Source organism: Ascaphus truei, unplaced genomic scaffold (genome assembly GCF_040206685.1).
Source record: "Ascaphus truei isolate aAscTru1 unplaced genomic scaffold, aAscTru1.hap1 HAP1_SCAFFOLD_737, whole genome shotgun sequence".
NCBI lineage: Eukaryota > Metazoa > Chordata > Amphibia > Anura > Ascaphidae > Ascaphus > Ascaphus truei.
This window is the reverse complement of record NW_027457072.1, coordinates 172,438-189,274: the sequence shown is the minus strand read 5'-3', so window position 1 is coordinate 189,274 and position 16,837 is coordinate 172,438. Positions and strand designations below refer to the sequence as shown.

The window sequence follows — 16,837 nt, the reverse complement described above, 5'->3', positions numbered from 1 at the left end:
TTACTTGCCATGTAGGCTCTTGCATAACTCCGAGCATAACAGCACTCTCGGTATCAACTAACACTCCTCGGCGTAACACTACGAACTCCCGGTATCAACTCACTACTCGCCGGAGTTGGCGGCTAAATATAGAGCTAGCCCCACCTCTCGTGATGTCAGCAGAACCTCCCCTCTTGCTCACGCCTGCAGCATTGTCCAGGCCTGCATCTACCACTCAGGGCAGAGCTATGAAGGGGGAAAAACCCAGGATTATTACTGGTGCCTGATCTTAACAGGGTTTACCACAGTAGAAGGGAGATAGGTATAGCCTGTGCTGTTTACAGGGGGCTACACTCTCCCTATGGTGGAATCCAATGGTCCCCACTTGGAACTAGTTTTAGCAGACCCATCCTGCGGCGAACCACCTGGGAAACAGCACACATAACATTGTCATAATACATGCATAATGGGGTAGTTCAATACAAGTACAACCCGGGTACTCCCAACATGGAGAACCCTACAGATAATACTTAGGATCAGGCTTTCTTACCCGCCGTCCATTATGATCCGTGACGGTCACAGCGAACGATTGGACCGGCCCATGCTCAGGCCTGTATGTAACACTGTGCATGTAGATACACCTACCGATGCTCCATATGCGCACTAACTCACTAATCTTATCCTCATTGTGATAACCTCCCTGACCGAACTTGGTCCTAAGGTATTCCTGGACTGCCTCCCTGAGCCAACTGTCTCAGTTCTCCTCAATTTCTCTCATGATAGGCTCAGGCACATAGGGATACTCATACCCGTGTGACTGCCGGTATCTAGCGACTATGGCCCGGGTCAGCTCGACTTAGTTTGATGAGTTTGCGGTGCCCTGCCCTGCTCGGCAGTACCCAAAAATACAGGCTCCTCTGGAGCTACCTCATCGTACAAGATACTGGGGCCTCGAGGTACAATCAGTTTCTGTTCTCTCTCTCTAAACCGGTGATCTAACTCATCCTCCACCTCCTACGGAGTGAAAGAACTAGCCGCCCACCAATGATCTTACTACATCGTTCTTAATTAACAAGAACCGCGTACGATCCATCCCCTCGTGGTACCCGGTGAACAAAGGCGCCCACCATTTGTCGCGGTGTACGTACTCTGCGGAATGACTAGTGCGTTCTACATCAGACTCTACCTGTGATGATACACCGGACGTACCCGCATAAGTAGATCACGAGCAATCTCTCCTTCCCTTGGCATTATAATACGTAGTGGGGTTCATTTTTGTGCACCACTTTGCTGGTATACCCAGTCTCTACTGGAGTGTGAGACCCTCGGGCCCTCCCTCTAGCTGCAGGAGAAAACGGCACAGGGTTAGGTACAGGTATAACACTTGAATACGGTATCTCCCCAGTCAACTCCCAGTCCCGCAAGTCCTTGGAGTATTTGGGGTGTTTACATAACTTATCCCTGGTAGGTCCCCGGTGGCACCACTCGTGACGCGACAGGGGCAGTCGCCGGGGCCGTGGGACTATGGGCCGGGGCTGGGGGAACGTCCAAGGCATTGTCCAGCAAGCGGGTGACACCGCGCCAAAGAAACTTGTGCTTAGAGGCACTCCCCCGCCATACTTTTGACTTCTCGGGAGGGACCTCGACTCTGTAGGGTAGCCAGGGCAATGGCTGAGTCTATGCGTTGAGAGGAGAACACTCCTCCAGGCCTTCGCTTTCCGGAGGAACCGGAATCGACATCATCAGAATCGCCTGCAGAATCTCCACCCGCCCCGGGGTCACGCACCGGAAGTGCATTGAGGACCTGCGGGGGGGCGGTGGCGGAGCAGCTGGTACACAGTTGAACAAGTAGGCCTCAAGCCTCTCTTTCTCGTTCACCGGGATTGCGGTCTGCGCCTAGCGGGAGTAAGGGGGTGGTGGAGTCTCTTTACCGCTCCGCTGCTTTTTGATGACATCGGTCTCCTCTAGGATCGTCTCGGTCTCCGTCTCACTGGGGAGTCACCACGGCGGTGGGACTCTTACGGGCCTCCGGCCGCACCAGCGCTCGCCGTCGGATGGTTTCTGGACTTGTCTGCTCTCTCTTGATGCCTTTGGGGTGGTTCACCGGTAGGCGCATCGCCACCGATGTCACGCCAATCTCTTCCTCCGAAGAAATCACGATCGGTTCCTCCACTGGGGAGTCACCTGGTTCTTCGGCGATACAACCAGTGGGTATAGGTACAAATTGTTCTCGCTCTGGTACCTCCACTGCGGTCGCGCTCTTCTCTGTTGCCAGCTCGCTCAGTTCAATAGCGGGCTTGAGCCTTGGTTCCTCCCGTTTGGGTATAACGGGGAACCAGGGCAGTCTTTTCTTTGCCTTCCATCACCTCCGTCAATGTTCCCGGAGAGGCACTCCGCGGGGTTCTGAACAACAACCTCGGCTCGTTCGGCCAAAGGTAAAACGTGCCACATTGAAGGCATCGGGCCTTGGTGCTTGGTACCGCGCCCGTTATCCCGCAGTGAACGCACAAACACCGAATGTATTCGTGCTCAGCTACCTCCACTACCAGTAGGCCTCCTGGTACTTGGCAGATGGAAGTATTCATCTCGGACATGGTTCGCTCAGGGTGGGAACAGCTCAGTGTTCCAGCTCCTTGCTCCTCGAATGCCAGACAAAAGTGAAGCTCTTCGTTTGAGTTTCCGGTCTCTCCCTGCACTGGGGGAGGACCCTCCTGATTGGCTCTCCTTGCGCCCCCTCCCTCTGGTGGAATCCAGAGGTGGGATCGTTTCTTCTTCAGCGTGACGTGGCCTGGCCTTCTGACCACTCATGGCACAGGTGGGAGGGCTTTCGGCTTTCGCGCCGCTCCGCTCCCCTTGCAAAGAATCCAGGTTTGGCGCCAGATTATTACACATGTCCCGCCACATTCTCCTAATAGTCTCTGTGCACAACGCACGTGCTTGCTCCAGGCTTGGCGGGAACCGCCATCTTAGGTCACTGTTCTTGCTCTGCGGAGCACATGTAGGGATGGACGCCATCTTGAATGAGTCCTCCAAATGTCCATGTGCCCTATCCTCAATGTCTAACGGGTATCTCGTACCTAAACACTGACTGACTGCCAACTGTGTGCTCTGCATCCTGTTTCTCACTAACTTCAGGTGGCTTGTACCCCAGGCTCAGCGGAACTCCTCTCCTCCATGCACTGTCTCGATGTCTACCATGCAAGTGTTCTGTGGGGCGTGTGTGTGGGTGATAGCTATGGTACCGCTTTCCTAGGTACGGGCGTCTCCTGCTTTTGGCCACTCATAGCGCGGGCCCTGGGCCATGGTCCCTGGACTGGTTATCAGGCTGACCCCCCCAGTTGCCTCACGCTACCTGCCTCAAGGGACTCGGTCAGCTCTAACTATTCACCCTTCCTACGCCACCTCCTATGGTCGCCCATCCTTCTCCAACACTTGCACGGAGAGTGCATCTCACTCTGCCCGTTCCGCCTTGCTATAAGCCGGTCCTGTTCTGACATATCTCTCAGCAGCGCCTGCAAATGTAACCCTGCTTCCCCCCTTCCCCCAGACTCTACGGTGGTGTCTAGGGTACATGAGGACGGATTACATGCGGTGTGGTGCATACCTGTGGTAAACAGGAGGGCCTGAGCTTCCCGCGATGTTAGTGGGGGAGCCAGGACCGGGCTTCTGGGGTGGTAGCCTCCATCTTCTCCTAGTGGTGCAGCGCCTCCATCTTCTATTCTCCCCGGATATGGGACAGGACCTGTATAGAAGAACCCCTTGGGTCCCAGGGTAATAGCTCCCAATTCACACACAGTCTTTGGGTAACAAAGGATAGTCTCATTTATTGGCAGATAGGCAACTCCAAACGATAGTGGCTTCCAGTAGCCGCAACACACAGATAATTCCTCCTCTCCTTCCCTCCAAGTCTCTCCTCCGACAGGATGGTCTGTGCTAGGGCTTCAACACCCCGTGTCCCCACCCCCGAGGTTATCCTCGTGGTGGGGCTTAGATTCTCCCCATCACCCCAGGCGGTGGGGTGAGGGCATTGGTCCACCAATCTATAGCTCTATCAGCTCTACTCAGGAAAGCTGAATCTCTCCTCCCCTCACTCTGCTCCTGCACTCTGCGCAGGGAAGACCGCGGTCTCCTCCCACTCCTGGGACCGATCCGCAGGATTCTTGGACTTACGGCATATCTACTTGCCATGTAGGCTCTTGCATAACTCTGAGCTTAACAGCACTCTCAGTATCAACTAACACTCCTCGGCGTAACACTACGAACTCCCGGTATCAACTCACTACTCGCTGGAGTTGGCGGCTAAATATAGAGTCAGCCCCACCTCTCGTGACGTCAGCAGAACCTCCCCTCTTGCTCACGCCTGCAGCAGAGTCCAGGCCTGCATCTACCACTCAGGGCAGGGCTATGAAGGGGGAAAACCCAGGATTATTACTGGTGCCTGATCTTAACAGGGCTTATCACAGTAGAAGGGAGATAGGTATAGCCTGTGCTGTTTACAGGGGGGCTACATATAAATAACAGATCATGGGAATAAGTGCTTTAGACATAAAAGTAACATTACGGAAGAGGAGTCCCTGGCCCGAGGAGCTTACAGTCTAATTGGTAGGTAGGGAGAACGTACAGTGATAGTAGGAGGGAGTTCTGGTAAGTGCGTCTGCAGGGGGCCAAGCTTTATGTATCATGTGTTCAGAATATCCACACTGCTATTCATATGCTTCTTTAAGCAAGTGTGTCTTAAGGTGGGTCTTAAAGGTGGATATAGAGGGTGCTAGTCGGGTACTAAGGGGAAGGGCATTCCAGAGGTGTGGGGCAGTGAGTGAAAAAGGTTTAAGGCGGGAGAGGGCTTTAGATACAAAGGGGGTAGAAAGAAGACATCCTTGAGCAGAACGCAAGAGTCGGGGTGGTGCACAACGAGAAATTAGGGCTGAGATGTAAGGGAGGAGCAGAAGAGTATAAAGCTTTAAAAGTGAGAACAATGGAGTGTGAGACGCGGGATTTGATCGGAAGCCAGGAGAGGGATTTCGTGAGGGGAGACGCTGAGACAGATCTCGGAAAGAGTAGAGTGATTCTGGCTGCAGCGTTTAGGATAGATTGTAGGGGAGACAGGTGAGAGGCAGGAAGGCCAGACAGCAGGAGGTTACAGTAATCAAGACGGGAGAGAATGAGGGCCTGAGTCAGAGTTTTAGCAGTCGAGCAACAGAGGAAAGGGCGTATCTTTGTTATATTGCGGAGGAAAAAGCGACAGGTTTTAGAATTTTTTTGAGGGGGATATATATAAACACACATTGCACTGTATATTGTGTGGGGATATATATATATATACATTGCACTGTATATTACACATTGCCCTGTATATTGTGTGGGGATATATATATATATATATACATTGCACTGTATATTGTGTGGGGATATATATACATTGCAGTGTATATTGTGTGTGGGATATATATATAGTGTGTGGCGAGAGAGCATTATAGAGAGGTATACATCATGTTCTATACACGTTCAGTCTCTCCCAGGGCCTGCCCGGCATTGCAGGGGTTACCGTTGCCAGGGGTAACCGTTTCCTGCCAGAGCGAGGCCGATTGACGTCACTGTCCGCGAGCCATTGGCTGACGCGGCGGTTTCCGGTGAGGGCCGTGAGGGGAGACAGCACCGAGACCACCGGGGGGGAGAGAGACACAGCAGCGGGGGAGACACAGCGCCGAGAGCACCGGGGGGGAGAGAGAGACAGCGCCGAGAGCACCGGAGGGGAGAGAGAGACAGAGCCGAGACCACCGTGAGCACCGGAGGAGGGGGGAGAAACACAGCACCAAGAGCACCGGGGGGGAGAGAGACAGCACCGAGAGCACAGCGAGGGGAGCAGCCAGACTGGTGAGAGAGGGGGACACAAAGTCTGGGGGGCCCAGCTCAGGAGGGGACACAAAATGTGTGTGTGTGTGTGTGGGGGGGGGGGGGGGGTGTAAAGAGACAAAGTCTGGGGGGGGGGGGGGGGGAGATAAAGAGACAAGGTTTGGGGGGCAGCTCGGGGGGGGAGACAAGGTCTGGGGGGGGCAGCTCATGGGGGGAGACAAGGTCTGGGGGGGGAGGAGACAAGGTCTGGGAGTGGGGGGAGACGAGGTCTGGGGGGGGGAAGCTCGGGGGGGAGACAAGGTCTGGGGGGACAGCTCAGGGGGAGAGACAAGGTCTAGGGGGGGAGAGACATGGTCGGGGGGGAGACGAGGTCTGGGGGGGCAGCTCGGGGGGGAGACAAGGTCTGGGGGGCAGCTCGGTGGGAGAGACAAGGTCTGTGGGGGGGGAGACAAGGTCAGGGGGGGGGAGACGAGGTCTGGGGGGCAGCTCGGGGGTGGGGGAGACGAGGTCTGGGGGGCAGCTCGGGGGGGGAGACGAGGTCTGGGGGGCCCAGCTCAGGAGGGGGACACAAGGTGTGTGTGTGTGGGGGGGGTGTAAAGAGACAAAGTCTGGGGGGGGGGGGGGATAAAGAGACAAGGTTTGGGGGGCAGCTCGGGGGGGGGGGGGGAGACAAGGTCTGGGGGGGGCAGCTCATGGGGGGAGACAAGGTCTGGGGGGGAGGAGACAAGGTCTGGGAGTGGGGGGAGACGAGGTCTGGGGGGGGGGAGACAAGGTCTGGGGGGGGGAGGAGACAAGGTCTGGGAGTGGGGGGAGACGAGGTCTGGGGGGGGGAAGCTCGGGGGGGAGACAAGGTCTGGGGGGACAGCTCAGGGGGAGAGACAAGGTCTAGGGGGGGAGAGACATGGTCGGGGGGGAGACGAGGTCTGAGGGGGCAGCTCGGGGGGGAGACAAGGTCTGGGGGGCAGCTCGGTGGGAGAGACAAGGTCTGTGGGGGGGGAGACGAGGTCTGGGGGGCAGCTCGGGGGTGGGGGAGACGAGGTCTGGGGGGGCAGCTCGGGGGGGGGGGAGACGAGGTCTGGGGGGCAGCTCGGGGGTGGGGGAGACGAGGTCTGGGGGGGCAGCTCGGGGGTGGGGGAGACGAGGTCTGGGGGGGCAGCTCGGGGGGGGAAGACGAGGTCTGGGGGGGCAGCTCGGGGGGGGGAGACGAGGTCTGGGGGGGCAGCTGGGGGGGGGAGACGAGGTCTGGGGGGGCAGCTCGGGGGGGGGGAGACGAGGTCTGGGGAGGCAGCTCAGGGGGGGAGACAAGGTCTGGGGGGGCAGCTCGGGGGGGAGACACAAGGTCTGGGGGGGAGACAAGATCTGGGGAGGCAGCTCGGGGGGGAGACAAGGTCTGGGGGGGCAGCTCGGGGGGAGAGACAAGGTCTGGGGTGGAGAGACAAGGTCTGGGGGGGGAGACAAGGTCTGGGGAGGCAGTTCGGGGGGGTGACCAGGTCTGGGGGTGAGACCAGGTCTGGGGGGGCTGCTCGGGGGGGAAGACAAGGTCTGGGGGGGCAGCTTGGGGGGAGGGAGACAAGATCTGAGGGGCAGCTCAGGAGGGGGACACAAGGTCTGGGGGGCAGCTCAGGAGGGGGGACACAAGGTCTGGGGGGCAGCTCGGGGGGGGAGACCAGGTCTGGGGGGGCAGCTCGGGGGGGGAGACCAGGTCTGGGGAGGCAGCTCAGGGGGGGAGACAAGGTCTGGGGGGGCAGCTCGGGGGGGAGACACAAGGTCTGGGGGGGAGACAAGATCTGGGGAGGCAGCTCGGGGGGGAGACAAGGTCTGGGGGGGCAGCTCGGGTGGAGAGACAAGGTCTGGGGGGGGAGACAAGGTCTGGGGAGGCAGTTCGGGGGGGGTGACCAGGTCTGGGGGTGAGACCAGGTCTGGGGGGGCTGCTCGGGGGGGAAGACAAGGTCTGGGGGGCAGCTTGGGGGGAGGGAGACAAGATCTGAGGGGCAGCTCAGGAGGGGGACACAAGGTCTGGGGGGCAGCTCAGGAGGGGGACACAAGGTCTGGGGGGCAGCTCGGGGGGGGGAGACCAGGTCTGGGGGGGCAGCTCGGGGGGGGAGACCAGGTCTGGGGGGGCAGCTCGGGGGGGAGACAAGGTCTGGGGTGCAGCTCGGGGGGGGGGGGAGACAAGGTCTGGGGGGCAGCTCGGGGGGGGGGGAGACAAGGTCTGGGGGGGGGGGAGACAAGGTCTGGGGGGCAGCTCGGGGGGGGGGGAGACAGGGTCTGGGGGGCAGCTCGGGGGGGGGGAGACAGGGTCTGGGGGGCAGCTCGGGGGGGGGAGACAAGGTCTGGGGGGCAGCTCCGGGGGGGAGACACGGTCTGGGGGGGGAGCTTGGGGGGGGAGACAAGGTCTGGGGGGGCAGCTGGGGGGGGAAAGACAAAGTCTGGGGGGGCAGCTGGGGGGGGGAAGACAAGGTCTGGGAGGCAGCTCGGGGGGGGGGGAGACAAGGTCTGGGGGGGCAGCTCGAGTGGGGGGGAGATAAGGTCTGGGGGGGGGAGACAAGGTCTGGGGGGGCAGTTCGGGTGGGGGGGAGACAAGGTCTGGGGGGGCAGCTCGAGTGGGGGGGAGATAAGGTCTGGGGGGGGGAGACAAGGTCTGGGGGGGCAGCTCGGGTGGGGGGGAGGCAAGGTCTGGGGGGGCAGTTCAGGTGGGGGGGAGACAAGGTCTGGGGGGGCAGCTCGGGTGGGGGGGAGACATGGTCTGGGGGGGCAGCTCGAGTGGGGGGGAGACAAGGTCTGGGGGGGGAGACAAGGTCTGGGGGGGCAGCTCGGGTGGGGGGGAGACATGATCTGGGGGGGCAGCTCGAGTGGGGGGGAGACAAGGTCTGGGGGGGGAAGCTCGGGTGGGGGGGAGACCAGGTCTGGGGGGGGGGAAGCTCGGGTGGGGGGGAGACAAGGTCTGGGGGGCAGCTCGAGTGGGGGGGAGACAAGGTCTGGGGGGGAAAGCTCGGGTGGGGGGGGAGACCAGTTCTGGGGGGGGAAGCTCGGGTGGGGGGGGAGACCAGTTCTGTGGGGGGAAGCTCGGGTGGGGGGGAGACCAGGTCTGGGGGGGGCAGCTAGGGTGGGGGGGAGACCAGGTCTTGGGGGGCAGCTCGGGTGGGGGGGGAGACCAGGTCTAGGGGGGGGGAGACCAGGTCTAGGGGGGGGGGGAGACCAGGTCTAGGGGGGGGGGGAGACCAGGTCTAGGGGGGGGGGGAGACCAGGTCTAGGGGGGGGGGGAGACCAGGTCTAGGGGGGGGGGGAGACCAGGTCTAGGGGGGGGGGAGACCAGGTCTAGGGGGGGGGGAGACCAGGTCTAGGGGGGGGGGGAGACCAGGTCTAGGGGGGGGGGAGACCAGGTCTAGGGGGGGGGAGGGGGGGGGAGACCAGGTCTAGGGGGGGGGGAGACCAGGTCTAGGGGGGGGAGACCAGGTCTGGGGGGGGGAAGCTCGGGTGGGGAGGAGACCAGGTCTGGGGGGCAGCTCGAGTGGGGGGGAGACCAGGTCTGGGGGGGCAGCTCTAGTGGGGGGGAGACCAGGTCTTGGGGTGGCAGCTCGGAGGGGGGGGGAGAACAGGTCTGGGGGCAGATCAGAGGGGGGGGAGAACAGGTCTGGGGGCAGCTCAGAGAGGGGGGAGACCAGGTCTGGGGGCAGCTCAGAGGGGGGGAGACCAGGTCTGGGGACAGCTCAGAGGGGGGGGAGGGGAGAGACAAGGTCTGGGGGGAAGCTCGGGGGGGGGAGGGGGAGACAAGGTCTGGGGGGAAGCTCGGGGGGGGAGGGGGAGACCAAGTCTGGGTGGCAGCTCGGGGGGGGAGACCAGGTCTTGGGGGGGCAGCTCGGGTGGGGGGGGGAGACCAGGTCTGGGGGCAGCTCAGAGGGGGGGGGGAGACCAGGTCTGGGGGAGCAGCTCAGAGGGGGGGGCAGACCAGGTCTGGGGGAGCAGCTCGGGTGGGTGGGAGACCAGGTCTGGGGGAGCAGCTCGGGTGGGGGGGAGACCAGGTCTGGGGGAGCAGCTCGGGTGGGGGGGAGACCAGGTCTGGGGGAGCAGCTCGGGTGGGGGGGAGACCAGGTCTGGGGGAGCAGCTCGGGTGGGGGGGAGACCAGGTCTGGGGGAGCAGCTTGGGTGGGGGGGGGGAAAGGTCTGGGGGAGCAGCTCGGGTGGGGGGGGGGGGGAAAGGGTCTGGGGGTGCAGGTCAGGGGGGCAGCTCGGGTGGGGGGAGAGAAGGTCTGGGGGGGCAGGTCAGGGGGGCAGCTCGGGTGGGGGGAGAGAAGGTCTGGGGGGGCAGCTCTGGGGTGGAGACAAAGACTGGGGGGGGGGGAGGGAGACAAGGTCTGGGGTGTAACTCAGCCATTGTGGGGGGGGGGGGGGGAGAGGGAGACAAGGTCTGGGGTGTAACTCAGCCATTGTGTGGGGGGGAGGGAGAGGGAGACAAGGTCTGGGGTGTAACTCAGCCATTGTGGGGGGGGGGGGAGACAAGGTCTGTGGGGACACTGGCACCAACCAACACTCTGGACTGTACACATACTTTCTGGACACACACACATTTATTACTGTATATACATATACGTGTGTGATGCAAATATAAAGTGTGTATGGTATTAGTGTAGGTTATAATGTTACATGTATACTATATATGGTATGCATTCAAATAATATGCATAGTACTATTTACCCCTGTATGTTAATATATGTACAGTATATGTAAAAATAACATGTAAATATAATGCATTATAATATGCACAGTGCTATGTAGTACTGTATGTTTATATGTACATGGGTAAAAATATAGTATATATATTTAAATAAAGTGTGTGTGTGTGTGTGTGTGTGTGTCAAATGTATGTATATGGAATATGTATTCAAATATGCACAGTATTTTTACGCGTGTGTGTGTGTGTAAAAATAACATGCAAGTATGTAGTGCATTAAGATATACACAGTGATGTATTACTGTGCATATATTTGTGTAATGATATCATAAATGTGATATGCATTCAAAAAATATGCACAATTCTATGTAGTACAGTATATGTTGTTTCTCCATGGAACTTGCAAATAATAAGCAATGCATTAAAATAATGTGTGTGTGTGTATATGATATACTGTATGATATGCATTTAAATAATATGTACAGTACTATGAACTACTGTATATGTTAATATATAGGTGTAAAAATAACAGGCAGAAACATATATGATGCATTAAGATACTATGCACAGTAGAATGTTATTAAGTGTTTCAGGTGCCTCTGTCATTGTATGGCTTAAGATATAGAATGGCAAATCCTTCTGGTGTTGAGGGAATGAAATGTGGTGGTAATCGCTGTTACATTGGATATGAGTTTGTGTGTGCACCATGCTACCCTCAGACATGTCTAATGCCCTGTCAAGTCTGCTTGGTTATTTCCAGCAGTTTATGTTCAGATTATTAGCTGAAAAGGTCATATTGTTTGTGTCCGTAACCCCAAGTCTCCATTGGATATAGTGAGCCTTCACAGATTAATATCTCAATTGTGAATATATGCACAAACCTCTGCTATTTGGAAGTGTGCTTTGGAAGCTGCCCTTTGGTAGTAAATGGGTTAATGCTTAACTAGGGGTCATATTTATTAAGTTGTGCCATAAACCATAAAACTTTCTGCAGCGCTGAGTCCATTTAAGTAACAGGACCGTAACGCCCGGTCTTGTGGCTGAGCACTTCTTTGTGAATAGTGCCCTAAATACAATACGATGAGAGACTGCTCCTGATAAGCAGACTGTGCCAGACCTGTCAAGTGTCATTTCACATTTGTAGCGCAAAGATCCGGTCTCCCTTGTGGTCCCGAAGAAATCTCAAATTGTTAAACTTTGGAAAGAAACAGCAAAATAGTGTTTTGTTTTTTTTTGGAGAGAATTTTGAATCCCTCACAGGTCAACATTGCTCCTTGAAATAGGTGAGCGGTTAAAATGATTTGTAGTTGTTTTTTTGTCAACTATCTTGGTTTCTCATAAATCAGAGCAGGGGTTCTCAAATCCAGTCCTCCACACCCACCCAACTGATCAGATTTTCAGGATCCCAGCTTCAGCACAGGTGGTGCAGTCTTTGACTGAGCCACTGATTGGTCCACCTGTGCTGAAGCAGAGAGATCCTTAAACCCTGACATGTTGTGTGGTCCCGAGGACTGGAGTTGAGAACCCCTGGTCTAGAGATTTTGTCCATTTTACTGCTTACGCTGTCACTTGTTGTGTTGTTGTTGTTGTTGTTGATATTGGTATTAACCATTCTGCTAATGCTGGGGAGTCTGCATTTTGATCCACTGTGTATTTCAGCTTCTTGGTTTTCTTCTAGTTGTTGTTGTTGTTTTAAAACCGAAGAGTAATTATCTGCCTAGCCACACACTCTCTCCTCTGAGTAATGCAATCTGCAATCCACCCAAATATTGTCTTTTAAGGAATTGAGAGGGATTAAAGTGGGAGCTCCTGTGGTACTGAATTACCGACATGTAAGACCTGTGTTGCTAAATGTTCCTGTGGCTCATTGCTGCACAGAATAATGTATGTTTTTCTGGGAGTATAGATGTTAATCTAGGCTGTTATTGCACCTGGACCAACACAAACAATATTTAAAAACCGCACTCAAAAAACAAACAAAAATTCCTCAGTTTGGCGGGGCACTTGGGAGTGAAGCTTAACCAAAGTGGCACCCAAGTAACCCCTTTAGTTACATTTGTTTGTAATTAACTTTTAAGTTTTCTTTTAATTTCATATAGCACTTTTCTCCCAATGATACACAAAGTGCTTCACAATTGCAATATGGTGTGCTGTAATGTGTTGCAGGTCCCTCTCTGGCAGCCAAGAGGTTAACAACAAAAAGTACTAGCTCCCACGCCTTACCTTGAATGGCGCACCAGAATAGGATTTGGCCATCTGTGTATACAAGCATGTTCAATATATTCTGTGCTGTGTGCATCTGTTTGCCGTTTGTGGAATATGAAGGGGAGCAGTACAAGCCAGTGGTTTCCAACCTTTTTTTTTTGGTTAAGGAACCCCAAGTGAAATTCCGAGGGACCCTCTGCCATCTCTAATAGCGAGCCTGAGATCAGATGCATTGTAAGGAACCCCAACCCTCTCTAATAGCGCGTCTGAGATCAGATGCATTGTAAGGAACCCCAACCCTCTCTAATAGCCCGTCTGAGATCAGATGCATTGTAAGGAACCCCAACCCTCTCTAATAGCGCGTCTGAAATCAGATGCATTGTAAATTCTACTCTATTTGATAACATTTTCAAATGACCAGAAAATTGCAGAGAACCCTTTAGGCCTCGGCCATGTTATCTGCTTGCGTGCTGATGCGCGCTGAGGCTCAGGGAAAGCGGGTGCTTTCCCTGGCCTTGCGGTTGCTTGCCCTGTGCGCCGTCAGGGGTGGGCCAGTTATGTCACGGAGCTGGTTCGCCCTCATTGGGCGAACCGCTCACGTGACCGGCCCTGCGCTCCGGCAAACGCTTGATTTTTAAAATCTGCTAAGACCTACGCTTCCGCGCGCTTGCGGAAGCGTAGGCGAGCCCTTACTAAAGCCGCTCTAATTGCGGCTGTAGGGGCTCAGTGGCAAGCATGAGCGAGCGTCAGCATGCTTCAGCAAGCCGGCCTAATGAAGCCCGGGGAACCGAAGGGTTAGGAACTCTGGTGGTATCAAATCTCTGTCCAATAAAGGTACAGTTCAAGCAATATCCTACAGGTTTTGTTTTTTATTTATTTTTTTTTTTTTTTTTTTAATAAATGAGTTCTGTACTATGAGAAAATACTTGTAGCATTTAAAAAAAAATGTTTTAAAGACATTTGTAAAATTTCTAATGTAGGAATCATTTCCAAAGTGACAGTCCCCTTCTGATAGGCTCTGGCTATCTCTCTAGCCATCACTCTAGCAGTGAACCAATTGTATCTAGTAACTGCCCAGTCAATCATATTACAGGAACTACATTGCCCAGAATGCTGTGCAAGAACTGAATTAAATAGCCCAGAGCAAGTGATAGATAACAGGAAAACGGATCAATCTGCAGCTTAGCTAATCCCTTGTCAGTGTGCAGATTGTATTGATGCACATATTGAATGGGGGAAAATATATATATATATTATTATTATTTTTTTATTTTTTAAACGGCAGCTTGAACTGCAGCTTTAAAATCCACCTACATTTTTTTTTACTTTGCGTCAAAAAACTTTGGAGATGTTGTAAACCGTTTTGGCTTCTGGATGGCATTGCATGCAAGAATTCTAATTATAATTTTAAGCAAACTTTTCTTGTACTCCAGCCTGTTTTAGTTTAGGATTCGTCAGTGGGGATTGCAGTTCTAAATAATATGGAACTCCCAGTTTTGCGGTTTGCGTTCTCTAAACATGATAAACTTGTAAGCTAGGGGTTCTTAGCTTGCATCTCAATGCACCCCTAGGCTGGGATAACCAGCTAATATTGTGGTTATTTATGTAAAACTAGGTTCTTAATTGCCTTTTCTTCAAGTTTGGTGTGGCTGAGAATGTCTGCATTAGCTGACAGTGGGTAATCGTGCTACGTATTTACACGTGTATTCCATGAAATCAATGCAGCCATTCACAAAGCTTAGCCGGTGGTGGATCCCTTTGTTTGAGGCTGCCTAGTTTGGCACACTCCCAGTACTGCTGTGTGTTGTCAATAAGTTATGCCCATGTTGTACGAGCCTCATTCCCTTGGTTCTGCTGCTCTGACGGTCAGAACAGACCTCCCCATTCTCCACCCCTCCTTCTTTAGTCTGACAAGATGAGCAAAATACTTTTTCCTCCCTTTTTCCTGTTGATGTTTGGCATTCAGGCTGTCAAAACAAAGGGTGTCCTTTCTCCAGGGTACTAATTACAACATTTTTGAGGAGATACGAGCACCATCGGATTGTATCAAAGATATTGTGCCCGTGTACGAAGTTAATATTTAAATGTTTATTGTGCGTACATTGTAGTGCTTAAAAAGTAGCACAAACCTTGCTGCGAAGGACAAAGGACATTACACTTTGCTCATATTCCTCGACCTTTCTGCAGCTTTTGATTCTGTGGACCACCCTCTTCTACTTCACATACCCCATACTCTTGTTAGCCATAACAGAGCTCTATCCCGGATCTCCTCTTACCTCTCCTGTCGTACTTTCAGTGTCTCGTTTGCCAACACCTCCTCTATCAATCTTGGTGGGGGTACCCCAGGGCTCTCTCCTGGGACCTATTCTCTTTTCACACACTCTCTAGGGTGGCCTTTTCACATTTCTAGGGTTCAAATATCACTTCTTTGCTGATGACACAAATTTACCTGTCAACCCCTGACCTTACACCTGCTGTACAGACCGAAGTCTCTGAATGTCTTTCTGCTATATCAACCTGGATGGCCCTCCGCCGACTTGCACTTAACATGTCCATGACGGAGCTCCTTATACTTCCTCCCAAACCTGGCCCTACTGCCCCCTTCTACATTACTGTTGGCAATACTATTATACACCCTCACCAGCAGGGGTATCCTTTCCTAGCCGGTCCCAGTCCCCCCTCGCTGCACGGCTCAAAACGTGCTGTAACGCGTCAGCCGCAAGGGGATACAAGAAAATTGTGATCCCGAGAGGGGACGCGTCACGTGGTGCGCTGATGAGCCTATCTGCGGCGGGAGCTGTCAGACAGCTTCCTCCACAAGGTAGTGTGTGTGTGTCAGCGTGTGTGAGGAGGGCATTTGTGGGGGGAGGGAGCGGGAGCTGCTTACCTTCCAGCAGCCCGCAACAGCTCCCTCCTGCAGCCGGGAGACCGAGCCCGTGGAGAGAGGGGGGGAGTAGCGGGTCCCTCGTCTCAAACCACGCCCCCCCCGCTCCAGCTCCCGGCTCCCCTGCCTGTGTGCAGTGCGGGCGCGCTGACTGAGGGAGCGGGGCCTTAGCCGTGTGTGTGTGTTTGTGTATCTCTATCTATATCGTCGTTTCTCTTGATTTCTCGTGGTTTGCCCACGAGCCATAAAGTACGGGTTAATAAATACCCAAGTTTCTTGTTTATTGTTCTGGTTTATCCAGGCTTTATCCTTGCTCTACACAATTCCACTCGGATTGAGTAGATTTGCTCAGGGAAATCAAATGTTTTTATTCTTCTTGGAGAAAAGTTATATCATTTTTTTTTTTTAATTTTGGAAATTAAAAGTTTACAACTGACCCAGCTGCTGCAGTAACATTCTGATCATTTGTTTCTAAATGTTCAGAATAACTTACTTTTTTTTTTTTAATGCATTTTCTTTGCACATCAATGAGTGAAAATAATGACAGTGTGTTTACTCCCAATCCTTGGCTGAAAATCAAACCCAAGCAATTCATATGAACCCCCGAATCTACTTTATTTTGACAAGTTCATTTTAACATGACGTCTATTACAATCTGTTTTTCCTCATCGTTCCAAGGAGTAGCAATCTGACTGTGAATATTGGGGGGCTGCACCTCCTGTATAAACATAATTTTTCACTACCACAATTAATACAATTGTAGTTAAAAAAAGACAATTACTTTTTTTTTTTAGTGACCTTTAATGATTTATTTTCCCTCTTTGAGCAGATATTTGTTGCAATAAATATAATTATCATGATAAATGTATAACTTTACCAATGGGTATTTTGTTCCATTGCCAGCCCCTATTATCCCCCCTTTAACATGCCTTTTGTGTGCTTTCTGTAGGGGCTTACTCTTCTTTTGCGTAGTACATGAAGTACGATTTTGGACTTTTTGCAGACATTTTTTTTTTAAAGAAAATAACAAATGACTGTGTTGGAAGTCTGTCTGTCTGTCTGTCTGCTCTGCATTGGGACACCTCTTAAGATATCGTAACCACATTTTGCAGGAGGGTTCCTGAGATCAGGGAGCAGGTTTACGTCTGTTTGGCTACATTCTGTTTTGAATTCTTAGTTATTACAGTACAATGTTTCGAGCAAATAAGTGTTGTACAAAGGTAGGCTGTGTATCTGGCACGTGA

At 53.7% G+C, this 16,837-nt stretch overlaps 1 protein-coding gene across 2 annotated transcripts in view; it reads left to right on the top strand.

Moving 5' to 3' along the window:
• Positions 1–5,604: 5,604 nt before the first annotated feature.
• PRKAR1A (protein kinase cAMP-dependent type I regulatory subunit alpha) overlaps positions 5,605–16,837 on the top strand; it is a 44,777-nt gene continuing 33,544 nt past the window's right edge. The window contains exon 1 of one of the 2 annotated variants that reach the window (XM_075584761.1): positions 5,605–5,853. The gene's annotated coding sequence lies outside the window, so the exon portion shown is untranslated. The remainder of the gene's footprint in view (positions 5,854–16,837) is intronic. The other variant, XM_075584760.1, reaches the window with a different exon arrangement.